At 37.9% G+C, this 17,336-nt stretch overlaps 1 protein-coding gene across 2 annotated transcripts in view; it reads left to right on the top strand.

Moving 5' to 3' along the window:
- The window catches only part of PDCD6IP (programmed cell death 6 interacting protein), a 92,346-nt gene that overhangs the window by 10,568 nt on the left and 64,442 nt on the right, over positions 1-17,336 (top strand). The gene's annotated exons all lie outside the window — the stretch shown is intronic.

Here is a 17,336-nt window from a genome sequence, read left to right as displayed (position 1 = left end):
AGTGGAGAGGGCGGAAGCCAGATTGAAGGGGGTCAAGGAGAGAGTTGGAATTGAGGAAATGAGACACACGGGTAAAGACAAGTCTTTCCAGAAGCTTTGAGGAAAAAGGGAGCAGGGATATGGGACGGTAGTTAGAGGGGGTGGATGGGTCGAGGGATGGTTTTTTTAGTATAGGTACTACAGTGGCATGTTTAAGGTCAGCAGGGACGATGCCAGAAGAGAGCGAGCAGTTGAAGATGTGTGTTAGAGAGGGCACGAGACAAGTGGAGAGAGATCTAATAAGGTGAGATGGGACAGGATCGAGCGGGCAAGTGGTGGGGCGAGAGGAGCAAAGAAGAGCAGCCACCTCTTGGTCAGTAGCTAGGGAGAATGTCTGAAGGGTAGGAAAGGCATGATCTATGTGTGATTGAGAAACAGAAAGGCAAGGAGGGGAGAATTCTTTCCTTAGCTGTTCAATCTTGTCAGTGAAGTAACATGCAAAGTTATCAGCAGTAAGGTTAGTTTTGGGGGTGGCCACAGCAGGGCGAAGAAGAGAATTAAAGGTGTGGGAACATGAACTAATGAGAGCGGAAAAATAGGACTGTTTGGCAAGGGCAAGGGCTGCACTGTATGAACACAATATGAATCTATAATGGAGAAAGTCTGATTGTGTACGAGACTTCCTCCAGGAGCGTTCAGCACAACGGGAGCATCTTTGCAGGTAGCGCGTTGATTTAGTATGCCATGGTTGGGGGCGGGTCCTCCTCGAGGTGCTTTGTCTTATGGAGGTTTCCTACGCCTGACCAGTGGAGGAGCAAGGTGTACTTCATTTCCGGTGATCACAGCAATTTTCCCACAATTCTCACCTTTAATCCGTGATCTCGCGATGCTTCCTGTCAGTATTCCCAAACGTCCTGTCACTTAGAATGCTGGCGAAACGACTGTTATTGTCATAACAGAATGAGAGCAATTCTGGACTTTGTTCGTATTGAAATTTCATTCTAATGAATGAAACTCCGCTCCTATTTGTTCCTCGGCTGCATCTTGCAGCCGTTTAGTAGATTACGCCCGTGTTCCCACTGTATCAGGGAGCTATCTACCAAATGGCTGAAAGACCTAAATTGGTCTTTCGGCCAACTTTACTAATTAGTTAAGATTGCTTGGTATTAGTAAACCCTACTATTGTCCTCCTCCCCCCACTCCTGAGCGGTTGGTGGGGACCCTAAATGAAAAATGTGATGGGGGAACCTATTGTCTGGCCCCCACCCCTGAGCGGTTGGTGGGGTCCTTAAATGAAAATTGTCCCCCCCCAGCTCCCACCCATGAGCGGCAGGTGGGGGCCCTAAATGAAAGTGTTAACACCCCCCAATTTGACTCATAACAACGCTCTGATTGGTTGCTATCAAACAACCAATCGGAGAGTTATGAGTTAAATTACACAGCATGGGAAAATTCCAAAGAACTTTCACACAATGTGTAAAATGACACAGCACACTCTGGTTGGACTTCAAGCCAACCAGTCGGAGTGCTGCGACAGGTAAATTTAGAAACTTAAACCAACCAATCAGAGAGCTCTGAGCCTAATTGCAGGGTGTGGGAGGGCTTTCCCCACCGTGCGGAGCTTATTCTGCGCCGTTCCCTCCATGGGTGAAGTTGGATTATTTTTTTTTTTTTTTTGCCCTCTGGTCTTTTATTTTATTTTCAAAGTGCGATGGGTATTATGGACTTTAATTTGGCCGTTTTTGGGTAGCAAAAAGATTTTACAAAAAAAAACAAGACATCAAATGGTAATATTTTTTTTTACTTTTTTTTTTTACACAGTTATTTAGTTCTCTTGTCCCCCCTCACTATTTGTAGGGTGTAAATAGGGGTTTTATTAATTATAATATTAATAAATATTATATATTTTTTTGGGTGGGGGGTTGACTAGGGGCTTGGGGACCCCATGTCACCTGGGGGGGTGTTAACATTTTCATTTAGGCTCCCATCTGCTGCCCAGGGGCAATAGGTCCCCCTCACCTCCCTTACATTTTCATTTAGCCCCCCCCCCCCTTGTTATTTAATGCCCCCACCCGTAGCTCAGGGGTGAGGGCCGGGGGAAGGACAATAGGTGTCTCCCGTCATTTTCCCACATTTTCATTTAGGGCCCCCAACCACCGCTCATGGGTGGAGGCTGGGGACGACGACGATAGGTCCCCCTCCTTATTGTTATTTAGGGCCCCCACCTGCTGCTTAGGGGTGGGGGAAGGCAATGGTCCCCCGTTCAGTTTAATAGCCCCCACTCGCGCGGCATAGGTGGGGGCTCGGGAGGGGGGACACTAGGGGCTGCTCACTGTTTACTAGACATGCCCCTACTCGCGGTCTAGCGAGTAGGGGCAGAATTTACTAATACGAGGTAATCTTTACTTAGTATAGTACATTTCACCTGCGTTCTGTCTAAGTGACAGGACTTTTGGAAAAACTGACAGGAAGCATTTTGAGATCACGGATCAAAGGTGAAAATTGCTTTGATCACCGGAAACAAAGCAGACTTTGCTCCTCCACTAGTCAAAGCTGGTCAAGCGTAGGAAACCTCGATAAGACAAAGTACTTTGTCTTATGTTTTAAAGAAAACTAGAGCAGACAGGAAGAAATGAAGAACAGATCCTGAGAGAGGGAGAGAAGAGAAATATATTAAAGAAAGGTAAGTTCGGCATCACAGTGCTGCTTTTACACTTCAGGTCCTTTAATCATGCTAAGCAAACCTAAAGTAAATATAAATGTAACTGTTGCTTAGTTATACTTTTGATGCACATACAATTTGTTGGCCACAGAATTTGTTTAATGTCTTTTATATTTTAATAAAACACAAACTTTGATTTGAAGTTTTAGTTACACCTACTTCTCTTGCACCAGTTCCTTGGTAAATGAGCATGTGACTGACATGCCCAGAGGCTAGTTTCAGGGTTGGGTTGCTTGAAACTATTTTTCTGAGGTGCCCATTATACATAGAGTTCATACCTATAATGTTCCTGCAGCTCATTGGCACTAATCAGTTGAGCGGGGAATTCAATTTGTAAACTTAATAACTGCATGTGTTAATTTTGCCAAGTACCAAAACCACTATCCTAAGTACGACAACACTTTGTAGTAATTTTGCTGTAGAAGTTCTACCATTGGTGCTTGATGCACAACTGTCACTTAGCAACCAGTATATACCATATATATACACACACAGCTGAAGGATCCTGTCATACACTAACGGTAGGGATAAGGTTCTCATATACTTTACTTCATGTATATATATTTAAAAAAATAAATAAATGAAATAATACTAATAATGTTTTTTGTTTTTTTTTTAAATATATACATGAAGTAAAGTATATGAGAACCTTATCCCTACCGTTAGTGTATGACAGGATCCTTCAGCTGTGTGTATGTGTGTATTTATGTGTATATACACACACGCACGTTGGGTCAGACTGTTTGAAATGTGACAGTCTCTATAGTCTTCTGTTCATGGAGTGAAGTTCATGGGGACTGTCAATTTTCAAACGTCTGAAGGACCTGTCATACTAAAGGTCAGAAAGGGTTTTACAAATTTTGTTTTTATACACCATTTAAAAAAACAAAACAAAACAAAAAAAAACCCTTTCCTTTCAAAATTTGCTGAAAAGATTTATTTAAAGTTGAACAGTGCCCATGAACTCTTTGCGCCTTAAAGCAGAGCTGTCACTTTGCAGTTTTTGCTTTTAGTTTCATTTGTTCTTCTGTTTTTTGTTTTTTTATTTTTTTTATTCACCTTAGCTTTGCCACTCCCCCCTGTTATTTATTTTTTCTTTCTTTCAATATATACACTTTTTTAAAATTTATTTTTATTGAACTTGTGCCGTAACATGTGCTGATACAGTAAAACACATCAGTAAATTAAGTGTGCCATTTGCAAATTGGCAGATATTTGCAACATCACATCATAAGTTAAACCATTTTCATATCTAGTGTAAGTAAGCTTGGCTAATAGACACTTATTGATGTGGGAAAAAATGAATCTACAATACAATAATAACAGACATAGCATAATACTGTTGATATATAGGAAAGAGTGGAAGTATAAATGGTAGTTCACACTCACAAACCAAATTTGATTGTAGGCATATCTTATCAAACGATGCAAATCTCAAAGTGGTGGACCATCATAGGATACATAGAAGGAAATAAAAGCAAAATAGTGCAGAGTATCTTGGTAAAAAATTACACTTTAATAATAAGGCACACTTACAGTGTTGAAGTGGCAAACAGGCATGTAAAATCTACCGGTCTCAGGATCAGGTGATGATTTTCAGGATCCAATTTCCCGGCCAGAAATAATAAAAGTAAAAATAATAAAACAGCCTAGTCTAAACAATAAAAACTCTAACACTATTAATCAGCCCTACGCGTTTCGTCCAAACGTCCTTGGACTTCCTCAGGGGCAAAAACGTCCTTCTGTGTGTAGGTATAATCTTCCTTGTGGTGCTGGTGACCCTTTTAAATCCGTCCGGTTTGGCGCGCTCGGAATGCCCTCCAATCATCCGTTCGCTTCCGGATATGCGTCTTACGTCATTGGTTCGCACCCGGAAGTACTACGGACGGACGAACCCGGAAGCGAACGGATGATTGGAGGGCATTCCGAGCGCGCCAAACCGGACGGATTTAAAAGGGTCACCAGCACCACAAGGAAGATTATACCTACACACAGAAGGACGTTTTTGCCCCTGAGGAAGTCCAAGGACGTTTGGACGAAACGCGTAGGGCTGATTAATAGTGTTAGAGTTTTTATTGTTTAGACTAGGCTGTTTTATTATTTTTACTTTTATTATTTCTGGCCGGGAAATTGGATCCTGAAAATCATCACCTGATCCTGAGACCGGTAGATTTTACATGCCTGTTTGCCACTTCAACACTGTAAGTGTGCCTTATTATTAAAGTGTAATTTTTTACCAAGATACTCTGCACTATTTTGCTTTTATTTCCTTCTATGTATCCTATGATGGTCCACCACTTTGAGATTTGCATCGTTTGATAAGATATGCCTACAATCAAATTTGGTTTGTGAGTGTGAACTACCATTTATACTTCCACTCTTTCCTATATATCAACAGTATTATGCTATGTCTGTTATTATTGTATTGTAGATTCATTTTTTCCCATATCTATTGAGGACCCGGAGGAGTCCTTATCTACTATACATTTAGTACAAGGGTAATTGTTTTGCGTGTTGTTCACTATTACCCACTAAGAGTGTGTTCTGTCCGCTAGGAGGTGAATCTACACTTTCTATATTTGGGTTACTTATTGATGTGGGGAGACAATTTTTTTTCTTAAAATATGTGAATATGGAAAGAGAGGAAAAGCCACAAGGAGAAAGAGAGATTGGAAGAGCTAAGACTAGTGGTTGTAGGTGAGGAGACAGGAGGGAGAGGGATGAGAAAAAGTGCTGTTAGGGAAGCAGCATCCCAGGCCGCCTGAATATTTCCAGAATTTAGATAAAGTATTGTTGAGCTATCATCGGTTGTAGCAGAGGTGGCCCATTACTTTTGCAAATGGTATATACCATCATGTGGGTAATTCTCATTCTTGGGCTACCTTGCGGTTTCAAAGGCAAAATAACCAATATGTATAAACTGAAAAATAAAATGTTCTATATTCTACCCTGTAACTTCCCAAAACACCAAAAAACCTGTACATGGGAGGGAGTGTAGTACTTGACTTAATACAAGTATGTGTATTTTATTGCAGTAAAAGTTAACCGTATTATGACCTCCTCTCCTCCTCCTCGGCTGAATGCGCATGCAAGAGCCGCGCGTGCATTCAGCCAGTCTCATAGGAAAGCATTTATAATGCTTTCCTAAGGACGCTGGCGTCTTCTCACTGTGATTTTCACAGTGAGAAGCACGCAAGTGCCTCTAGCGGCTGTCAATGAGACAGCCACTAGAGGCTGGATTAACCCTAATATAAACATAGCAGTTTCTCTGAAACTGCTATATTTATAGCAAAAAGGTTTAAACGTAGCTGGACCAGGCACCCAGACCACTTCATTAAGCTATAGTGGTCATTTAAGCGGGGGGAACCACTAAAAGAGAAGGGAAGTTTTTCATATTAGATTAATGAATTTAAAAAAATCTTATGATAAAATTATAGGAAAAAACTTTTTTTTTAATTCATTTAGGGGAAAAAGTAGTTTTCGGCCAAGGGCATCCTGAATTTTATGTATCGGTTTCGGTCCAGAATTTTCATTTTGGTGCATCCCTAAGACAATAATAATAATAATAATAATAATAATAATAATTATAATTATAATTATAATTATAATAATAATAATAATTATAATTATTATTATTATTAATTATTATTATTGCCATATATATATATACCGCCAACATATTCCTTAGCGCTTTACAACTTTATGAGAGGGGATTTAACTATTAATAGGACAATTACAAGAAAACTTACAGGAACGACGGGTTGAAGAGGGACCCTATAGTCGAATTCCAGGTTTTGATCAGAATGTGTACAGTTGCCTCCGTCCTTAAGGAGTTAAAAAGTAATTGGATAAATACTTGCAAAAACATAATATTCATTGATTCTAATTTTTAATTAGTGGGGTAATAGCTTCTTGATCCCACCGACTTATGACTGCCTTCTGGGGACAAGAAGTAATTTTTATTTGTTTGTTGCAAAATTGGAAGCACTTCAAACTTGTTTTTTTTTTTGCCTTCTTTTGGATCAACAGCAAAAACAAATGTGAGGCTGAACTTGGACGCATGTCTCTCTTCAGCTATGTAACTATGCAACATTTACAGTTAAAATGCCTTGCAGAACTTGAAAATTAACAATTTCTTTCCCAAACCTTTATTTTTGCCCTCTTTTTTACAGGCCTAACCTCTCGTCAGTTTCGTCACACCTCAACCAACTCTTGCTTTTTTCAAATTTACGTTTATTAATTATACGCCCCATTCATTATCCCGTACACAAATATTTAATGTAAAATGAAAGCCCTGTGCGACTGAGCTCCTTTACTCCGACCGAGTACCTCCTTTAAACCCACTTCCTAGCTGCTTGCAGGGACCGTGGAAGTTTTCTTTTAATTGATATTTCTAATTTTGTAATTACAGCTTCTTCATGTGCGTTTCAGCAGATTAATATTTTACAGAATTCCTTCTTTAGAATATAGACCGTTTCTGTCTGGTGAACATGTCAGTTTTATCATTTATAAAGGATTCTGAATTACTTATATGCCGATAAAATAAAACCGCAGCTGCATGTAACATTATGAACGTGTGTGTGTATGTATGTATGTATGTATGTGTGTGTGTATATATGTATATATATATATATATGTATATATATATATATATATATATATATATATATATATATATGTATATATATATGTGTGTAGATAGTGATCAGCACTCACGGACTTGATAAAGTTAAAACTTACAGTTTATTGAAATTCCATTTTAAAAGATCAACGTTTCAGTTCCCACTGGAACTTACATCAGGATCAGGCATACATTAATAAACGATTAACAGTGCATTTATATACAGAAAATGTGAGTGAAATTAGCAAGAAATGACTTACCCCTGTGCTCAGAATGGTGGGAGTGGTTCGCCAGGGGAGACTTTGCTGAACACAAATATTTGTGTGTCAAAACAGTAAAAAGTATCGCAGCAATAATTTCATCCGTGTGCTGTTTGTGCGTGAAAAATGCAAAAAACTTTTACTGGCGATATCATCATTGTAATACATTTTACGGTTTTGAAACACTAATATTTGTGTTCAGCGAAGTCTCCCGAGTAGAACAGTACCCCCCATGTACAGGTGTTATGGTGTCTTGGAAAGTTATAGTGTTAAATATAGTGCTGGCAAATTAAATTCCCTTTACTTTTGGCATGGGTTGTCAGGCAGGCTAATTGTAATTAAGATACCTAATTATGTAAAAATATTACATAAATATATGTGTAGAATTAATATATATATATGTATATATATATTATTTTTTAAAATATTTTTAATTATGTATAGGTGTGTGTGTGTGTGTGTGTGTGTGTGTGTATATATATATATAGATATATATATTTTGATATAAATATATATTATTTCATTCTACGTGTATTTTGATATAAATAAATATATATATATCCAGTCTAAATCCTTCTGAATAATAATTATTATTAAGCAAAGAAGACAAATCAGCAGTGGTATGCATGCTTCAATAGAAACACATTTTTGGCAGAGAGTTGTGCTCAAACTCAGCCATAACACTCTCAGAGAACATATTGTGAATTAATTCCTGTGACATTTCCTATGCTATATCCTGGGAGGCTAGGTTTCTTAATTATTGCTTATTATGGTATTTGAATAACATTTTGGCTTTATAATTCAAGGATAACGAATATATATATATATATATATATATATATATATATATATATATATATATATATATATATATATATATATATATATATATATATATATATATATATATATATATACATATGTATGTGAATTAATTCCTGTGACCAAATGGCTACTAAAAAAGACTGGACATACCCCGTTTGCAATACCTTGGATTGTCTACTATTGCAAATGGTATGCCATTATGGGTGTAAATTTTATTCCTGGGCTACTATACAGTCTCAAAGGCAACGTAACCAATCTGGCGAATTTCAATTTCAAATGTAACGTGCTATATTTGACCCTGTAACTTCCCAAAACACCATAAAACCTGTACATAGGGGGTACTGTTTTACACATGAGACTTTGCTGAATACAAATATGTGTATTTTATTGCAGTAAAAGCAAACAGTATTATGACATTGACAGTTAAAATGTCATGTAGAACTAAAAAAAAAAAAAAAATTCTCATTTTCTCCAATTTTTTTCATATAAAATTATGTTTCATAGCTAAATATTTGATATTAAATGAAAGCCCTGTTTCCCCTGAATAAAATGATATATAATAAGGGGGGTTGCATTTAATATGAAAGAGGTGAATTACGCCTGAACAGCGCAAATTCAAGTTTTTGTTTTGTTTTGTTCACAACGTGTACATTTGGCTCAGTCCTTAACCCTTTAAGTCCGGCGAGCGTATATTTACGTCCTTTTAAAAGCGGCTCTAAACGCCGCAGGGCGTAAATATACGCCCGCCGTTTTTTTTTAAACTTACCCGGTCGCCGGTGGTCCCACGCCGGCGATCGCGGTTGGGGGGACTCCCAGGGAGCCCCCCCGCGGCAGATCTTCCTCCTCCGGTCCCTCCCGGTCATGTGAGAGTGAGGTTCTTGCGAGGACCTCACAATCACATGGCCGGTATAGCTGGCTCAGGCATTGCCAGCAGGGGGACCAACTGTAATGACAGTTGGTCCCCCTGCTGGCTGAAAGTCAAATTAAAATTAATTAAATAAGTGTAAAAAAATATATATATACTTAGATCATATATATATATATTATATATATATATATGATCTAAGTATATATATATATATATATATATATATATATATATATATATATATATATATATATATATATATATACACATATACACACACACACATACACCGTCTAGGTGCATTTTAATAATATATATATAATTATATATATATATATATATATTAATATCAAATTACACGTAGACTGATACTGATTAAATATATATATAATTATTGTTATATATTTATAAATAATATTAAAAAAAAATATGTAAATACGTAAAAAAAATTAATAAAAAATAATTAAAAATAAATCATTAAAAAATATATAGATGTGTTTTATTTCGTTCTAACTGTATTGTGATATTAATATATATATATTTATATCAAAATACACGTAGAACGAAATAATATATATATCTATATACATAAATATATACGTATATATCACTATATATATATATATATATACCTATATATAAATAAAAATATTAAAAAAATATATATATATATGTATATATACACATATGTGTATATATATACATATATTAATTCTACACATATATTTATGTAATAATTTTACATAATTAGGTATCCTAATTAATTACAATTAGCGGGACCTGCCTGACAACCCATGCCGAAAGTATAAGGAATTTAATTTGCTAGAACTATATTTAACCCTATAACTTTCCAAGACACCATAAAACCTGTACATGGGGGGTACTGTTTTACTCGGGAGACTTCGCTGAAAACAAATATTAGTGTTTCAAAACAGTAAAATGTATTACAACGATGATATCGCCAGTAAGTGACGTTTCTTTGCATTTTTCACGCACAAACAGCACTTACGTGGATGATATTACTGCTGCAATACTTTTTACTGTTTTGAAACACAAATATTTGTGTTCAGCGAAGTCTCCCGAGTACAACAGTACCCCTCATGTACAGGTTTTATGGTGTTTTCAAAAATTACAGCGTCAAATATAAGGCTTGTGTTTCATTTTTTTCACATTAAAATTCGCCAGATTGCTTACGTTGCCTTTATGACCCTATGGTAGCCCAAGAATGAAAATTACCCCTATGATGGCATACCATTTGCAATAGTAGACAACCCAAGGTATTGCAAATGGGGTATGTCCAGTCTTTTTTAGTAGCCACTTAGTCACAAACACTGGACAAAATTGGCGTTTTTTGCATTTTTCACACACAAACAAATACTAACGCTAACTTTGGCCAGTGTTTGTGACCAAATGGCTACTAAAAAAGACTGGACATACCCCATTTGCAATACCTTGGGTCGTCTACTATTGCAAATGGTATGCCATTATGGGTGTAAATTTATTTCCTGGGCTACTATACAGTCTCAAAGGCAACGTAACCAATCTGACGAATTTCAATTTCAAATGTAACACGCTATATTTGACCCTGTAACTTCCCAAAACACCATAATACCTGTACATAGGGGGTACTGTTTTACACGTGAGACTTTGCTGAATACAAATATGTGTATTTTATTGCAGTAAAAGCAAACAGTATTATGACATTGACAGTTAAAATGTCATGTAGAACTAAAAAAATGAAAAAAAATCTTATTTTCTCACGTTTTTTCATATTAAATTATGTTTCATAGCTAAATATTTGATATTAAATGAAAGCCCTGTTTCCCCTGAATAAAATGATATATAATAAGGGGGGGGGGGGGGGGTGCATTTAATATGAAAGAGGTTAATTACGGTTGGACAGACATATAGCGCAAATGCCAGGTTTTGTTTACGTTTTGTTTCGTTCACAACTTGTACATTTGGCTGCGGTGTTAAGGGGTTAAGTAAGTTACCTCTAGTATAGTATGTGTTTTAGTAATGTTTTGATTTTACTTTTGACCTGGAGTTCACTGGGTGCTACACTTGCTTCCTCTCTACCAGGAGCTCCTTCTAGGATCTTAATGGGACACTAAAGTCACCTGAACAACTACAGCTTAATGTAGTTTTGCTGTCTACTGCCTGTCCCTACCATGATTTTAATATAAACACTGCATCTCTTTGTGTATCTCTATGAGGAGATGCTAATTGGTGCTAGCCTCCCAATGCTTTCCTATGGAAAAGCCCCTGGCATCATATCACTATATAACATTAGTGGTTATGGTGCTTGAAGTGATTTGTCCTGATTTGGGGAATGTCTCTGACCATGTGATAGTGATTGGCTAATCACAGTGATCATTTGGAGTTAAAGATGTGAATTGTCACTAAAATTCCTTCAACAGCAACCTAGTTTTCAAGGTCATGATGTCCCACTGTATTTTTTGGCATGACATTTGGTGTGATGGGGTTAAAATAAATAGGACTATACTTTTTATGAGCTTCTGTAAATGTTATTTACGGTACTTGCAATTTAATCAGTATTCCACATTTCCATAAAACAAATATTGAAAGTACCAAGCAGTGCAGTATCTGGTAAATTCTTTTCTAATGACCTTAGCAATGTTTGATAGAGCAGTAGTGGAGGTTTATTTTTAAAATAAATGTTTAAACAGATCTATAGTTTATATCCTCCTCTGACTGTCCTGCATTCTTTTACGGTAAGGCAAATTACACCTGGGTTTTGGCCCAACTGAAAATTAAATTACACCTACACTAAAACATACAGATTTTTTTCAAGCAACTTTTACAAGTGATTCTTCTGATTGGCTTGGAGTATTTGAGGCTTTCTCTTTCAAGAAAGAGAGAGAGAAGTGGAAGGGCAGGACTGAAGACTTTGGGGTTAAAAAGTTAATGAATGGTTTACCCCTAAAGGTAACTCTGCACCGGGGATCTCCATAATTAGAACCAAAAGTTGCCGAACCTTAGAAGTGGGGTTAACCCTCCATAGGACCTACAGACCTTGCAGTCATTGAGTCGACCATGAACTCCTCTATATACCAAAATATTCTAGAGTTAAATGTGAGGCCATCTGTCCAAAAGCTCACACTTGGAAGAAATTGAGTGATGCAACAGGACAATGTTCCTAAGCACATCAACAAATCAACAGAGTGGCTGAAAAAGAAAAGAATCGATGGCCCATTCAAAGTCCATGCCTAAACCCGATTGGAATGTTGTGGTGGGACATTATAGGCACCCAGACCACTTCAGCTCATTGAAGTGGTCTGGGTACATATTCCCAGGTTCACTTAATGCTGCAATAGAATTATTATTGAGACACTGCAATAATTACTATCAAAGGTTAACTCCACCACTCGTGGCTGGAGACAGCCACTAGAGGGATTTCTGGTTCATTAGGCGGCTTTTGAAAAATGTCTGTGGTCCCATATGGCCACACAAGAAAACAGCAAGACTATAACCAGCGCCTGGTGGACCAGAAGTAAGTTTTCAAGTTTCATGCTTTGAAGCTCATTTGAAAGAGCTTCCAATTATATCTATATAATTATATCTATTTTAACACGTGTGTGTGTGTGTGTGTGTATATATATATATATATATATATAAAAATAGAAAATAATCTTGCACTCCATGAGATAAAAAGTTACTTGCCTGGTGCTTGTCAAGCAAAAATGTAGAAAATTGTAGAGATGATAGCACTCTCAGGACTCCAATATAAGATTTAACTTTTAATGGTTTACAGGATAAAAGATCTTTTTTATCCTGTAAACCATTAAAAGTTAAATCTTATATTGGAGTCCTGAGAGTGCTATCATCTCTACAATTTTCTATATACCGTGTTTCCCCGAAACTAAGACCTACCCCGAAAATAAGCCCTAGCCGAATTTTCGGGGTGGGCTGCAATATAAGCCCTACCCCGAAAATAAGACCTAGGCATTTTACCTTTGCGGCTCGGCAGGACTTCTTTCTTCTATGAGGAGGAGGGGGAGGAGTGTTGCGGGCCGCGGCATTGCGCAGCGTGATGACGACGTGCGCAGCGTGATGACGACGTGCGCAGCGCCGTCATTCTGCCTTCACGGATCTTCAGCGGAAGGATCCAGCGGAGGCACCCAGTGGTCGGACTCTTTGAACGGTGAGTGGATACCGGCATTTTATGTCTGGGACTTAATTAATTAAAGGGGGGGTGAATTAATTAAAGGGGGGGTGAATTAATTAAAGGGGGGTGAATTAATTAAAGGAGGGGTGAATTAATTAAAGGGAGGGTGAATTAATTAAAGGGGTGGTGGATTAATTAGAGGGGTGTGAATTAATTAGAGGGGGTGTGGATTAATTAGAGGGGGTGGATTAATTAGAGGGGGTGGATTAATTAGAGGGGGTGGATTAATTAGAGGGGGTGGATTACTTAGAGGGGGTGGATTAATTAGAGGGGGTGGATTTATTAAAGGGGGGTGGATTAATTAATGAGGGGGTGGATTAATTAGACAGTACGGTATTTTTATCCCCAGACAAGATGAGTGCAAAGAGAAAGAGCTATTCTGTCGAGTACAAGAAAGGAATCGTGGAGGACTCCCACGGCAAGAATCTGACCACTTTCTGCAAAGAGATGAAGTTAGATCTCCGAATGGTCCGAAAATGGCGAGCAGAGTATAGTAACCTCAGTCAAAAGGTGGACGAGGGAAATGCTAAGAAGCGCAAGTGTGGATCAGGTCGCCAGCCATTATATCTTGAGCTGGAAGATGTCATCTGTGAATGGATTGCTGACAAGAGAGCAAAGGCTTTGGTTGTGCGCAGGGCTGATATTCAAGCATTTGCCCTTGAAATGGCACCACAATTCGACATATCCACAGAAGATTTCAAAGCATCACACCACTGGCTGGATGGCTTCCTTAAGCGATATGAACTGTCTCTAAGAAGATCGACAACATTGTTCAAGCTGGAAGATAATGAAGTTGTTAAACGTGCACTTGCATTCAAGTTCTTCATTGATGGCATAGACTTTTCTAAATACCAACTCTCCAACATGATTGCGATGGATGAAACTGCAGTGTATATGGGCCAAGGATCTCAAACGACAATTGATCAGAGGGGAGCCTCCTCAATCTACGTTCCCTCCACTGGTTATGAAAGTGCACGTGTTACTTGTGTTTTGGCAATTCGTCTGGATGGAACAAAAGCCACACCTCTAATTATCGCAAAGGGCAAGAAAGATAAGATTGAACGCGTTTCAGGCATTTATGTTCTTGAAACAGAAAAAGCCTGGTGCACACAAGCAGTTATAAGAAAGTGGATCGATTTAATGCTGCCACTTGTTCTGAGAGGTGGCCAAAGAGGTCTGCTAGTCTGGGATTCAGCCAGCACTCACCGCGCAAAAGACATGAAGAACTTCCTTGCAGAGAGAAGAATAGATCAAGTAATGATTCCTGCAGGAATGACTGCTTATCTCCAAACTCTTGATATTGCAATAAACAAACCATTCAAGGATCATTTGCGCTCGGAAATCAATGAATACACTGAAAATAGATTGGTCAGAAATCAGCGTGGAAACTTTGTGAAGCCTAAACTGCTAGAGGTCGTGACATGGGTGAAGAATTCCTGGGATAAAATCACTGACAGCTGTGTTGCCAAAGCACTACGAGCAGGCTACATGGACAAGAAGTACTCGTTTAAGGAGAGCTATATTGCTTTACATGAGAGATTAGGCCCAATGGTTCAAAAGGAAATGGAGATGCAAGAAATTCAGGCTGGCAATCAGGGTTTGGAGAGTTATGATGACATTCCAGAAGAAGATGACATGATTGTAATTGAATAAATGTTGTTTATGGTAGGGAGAGCTACTGTACCATATATTGCTGTAAAGGAGAGATTAGGACCAATGGTTCAAAGGAAAATGAAGATGACTGTACCGGTATTTGAAGAAAAGTTGTTTAAATGTTGTTTAAATGTTGTTCAATGTACATACCGGTACCGTAAATAAATAAGCCCTACCCTGAAAATAAGCCCTAGTGTGTTTTTTGTGACTAAAATTAATATAAGACCCGGTCTTATTTTCGGAGAAACACGGTGTATATATATATATATATATATATATATATATATATATATATATATATATATACTGTGTGTGTGTATAATTTCCCCTTAACGACAGAGGACAAACTAGGTACGTCCAACAAAAAACGGCCGTTAAGGACGTCAGCGACAGGAGCCCTGGACCGACGATCTGCGTCGATCACGGTCTGGGAGGACTGCCAGAGAACCCAGCAGCCCCCCTACAGCACACTCCGGCCACCCCGACCCTCCACGGCCATGTGATCACCATGATCACATCACCGCAATAGGAGCTGCCAGCAGGGGGACTGTCTGACCTATCAGGCAGTCCCCCAGGCTGCAAAAAAATTAATAAAATAAATATATTATACATATACAGGTGGTCCTCATTTAGCGACCTACCGGTTTTACCACGGCTCGCACTTACGACCAGGCGTTAGTGCAAGCTGCCATGGGGATTCCCTGCTCTGGTGCGTATGTATATGTTCGGGAAAACCTCCCCGAACATAAACGAACGCACCAGAGCAGGGAATCCCTCAAATCTATGTTCATGGAAATTTCCTCGAACATAGATTAGAGGGATTCCCTGCTCTGGTGCGTACGTCTATGTTCGGGGAAGTTTACCCGAACATAGACAAATGCACCAGAGCAGGGAATCCTTTAACTCCTCACTTACTGACCGATTTGTTCTACGACCAGGTCATAGGAAGAGAACCCGGTCGATAAGTGAGGAGTGTCTATATTAAATATGTGTAATATATTATAAAATAATTAAATAATTTATAATATATTATACATATATAATGCATCTATATGATTTCATTATAAGTGTACTTTGATATATATCTCAAAATACACTTATGATGAAATCATAGATGCATTATATATGTATAATATATACACGCGCACGTAATATATATATATCTATATATATATCTATATATATATATATATATATATATATATCAATATCTATATCTCTAAACATTTATACAAAACAAATAAAACCGCTAACTTTGGCTACAACAAAAGACTGGAAATACCCTGGGTTGTCTGGGTTGTCTACATTTGAAATTGGTATGCCATGATGGGGTTAATTCACATTCCTAGGTTACCATATGGTCTCAAAAGGCAACAAAGGTCCAGCAAACTAGATCGGGCAAGCCCTATATTGACCCTGTAATTTTCAAAAAAAGAAAAATGCTAACTTTGGCCAGCGTTTGTGATTAAGTGGCTACTACAAAAGACTGGACATATAAACCATTTTGATTACCCTGGGTTGTCTACTTTTACAAATGGTATGCCATGATGGTTTACCGTATATACTCGAGTATAAGCCGAGTTTTTTAGCACATTTTCTGTGCTAAAAAAACCCAACTCTGCTTATACTCGAGTCAATGTCTGTATTATGGCAATTTACATTGCCATAATACAGACAATGGGGCTGTGGGGGCTGCAGAGATCTTACTTACCTTTCCTGCAGCTCCTGTCAGCTCTCTCCTCCTCCGCTGCAGGAAAGGTAAGTAACGCTCTCTGCAGCCCCCTCTCCCCCCCCACTGAACTACCAATGCCACTGGACCACCAGGGAAGGAGAGCCCCCCTCCCTGCTATGTATCAAGCAGGGAGGGGGGACGAAAAAAAACCATAGTAATAATAAAAAAAATTAAATAATAATAAAAAATAAATAATAATTAAATTAAATAAATAAAAATAATAATAAATAATAATTTATAAAATATTTTTTTATAAAATAAATAAAAAATTAAATAATAATAAAAAAAAAAAAAATTGCCCACCCCCCACCTAGGCTCTGCAACACACACACACACACCCCACTCATACACACACTGCATTCATACACACACACTGCATTCATTATACACACACTGTAAATAAATATCCAATTAATATATTTTTTTTAGGATCTAGTTTTATTTAGAAATTTACCAGTAGCTGCTGCATTTCTCACCCTAGTCTTAT

Source organism: Pelobates fuscus, chromosome 4 (assembly GCF_036172605.1).
Source record: "Pelobates fuscus isolate aPelFus1 chromosome 4, aPelFus1.pri, whole genome shotgun sequence".
Lineage (NCBI taxonomy): Eukaryota > Metazoa > Chordata > Amphibia > Anura > Pelobatidae > Pelobates > Pelobates fuscus.
This window is presented reverse-complemented; position numbering and strand designations above follow the sequence as displayed.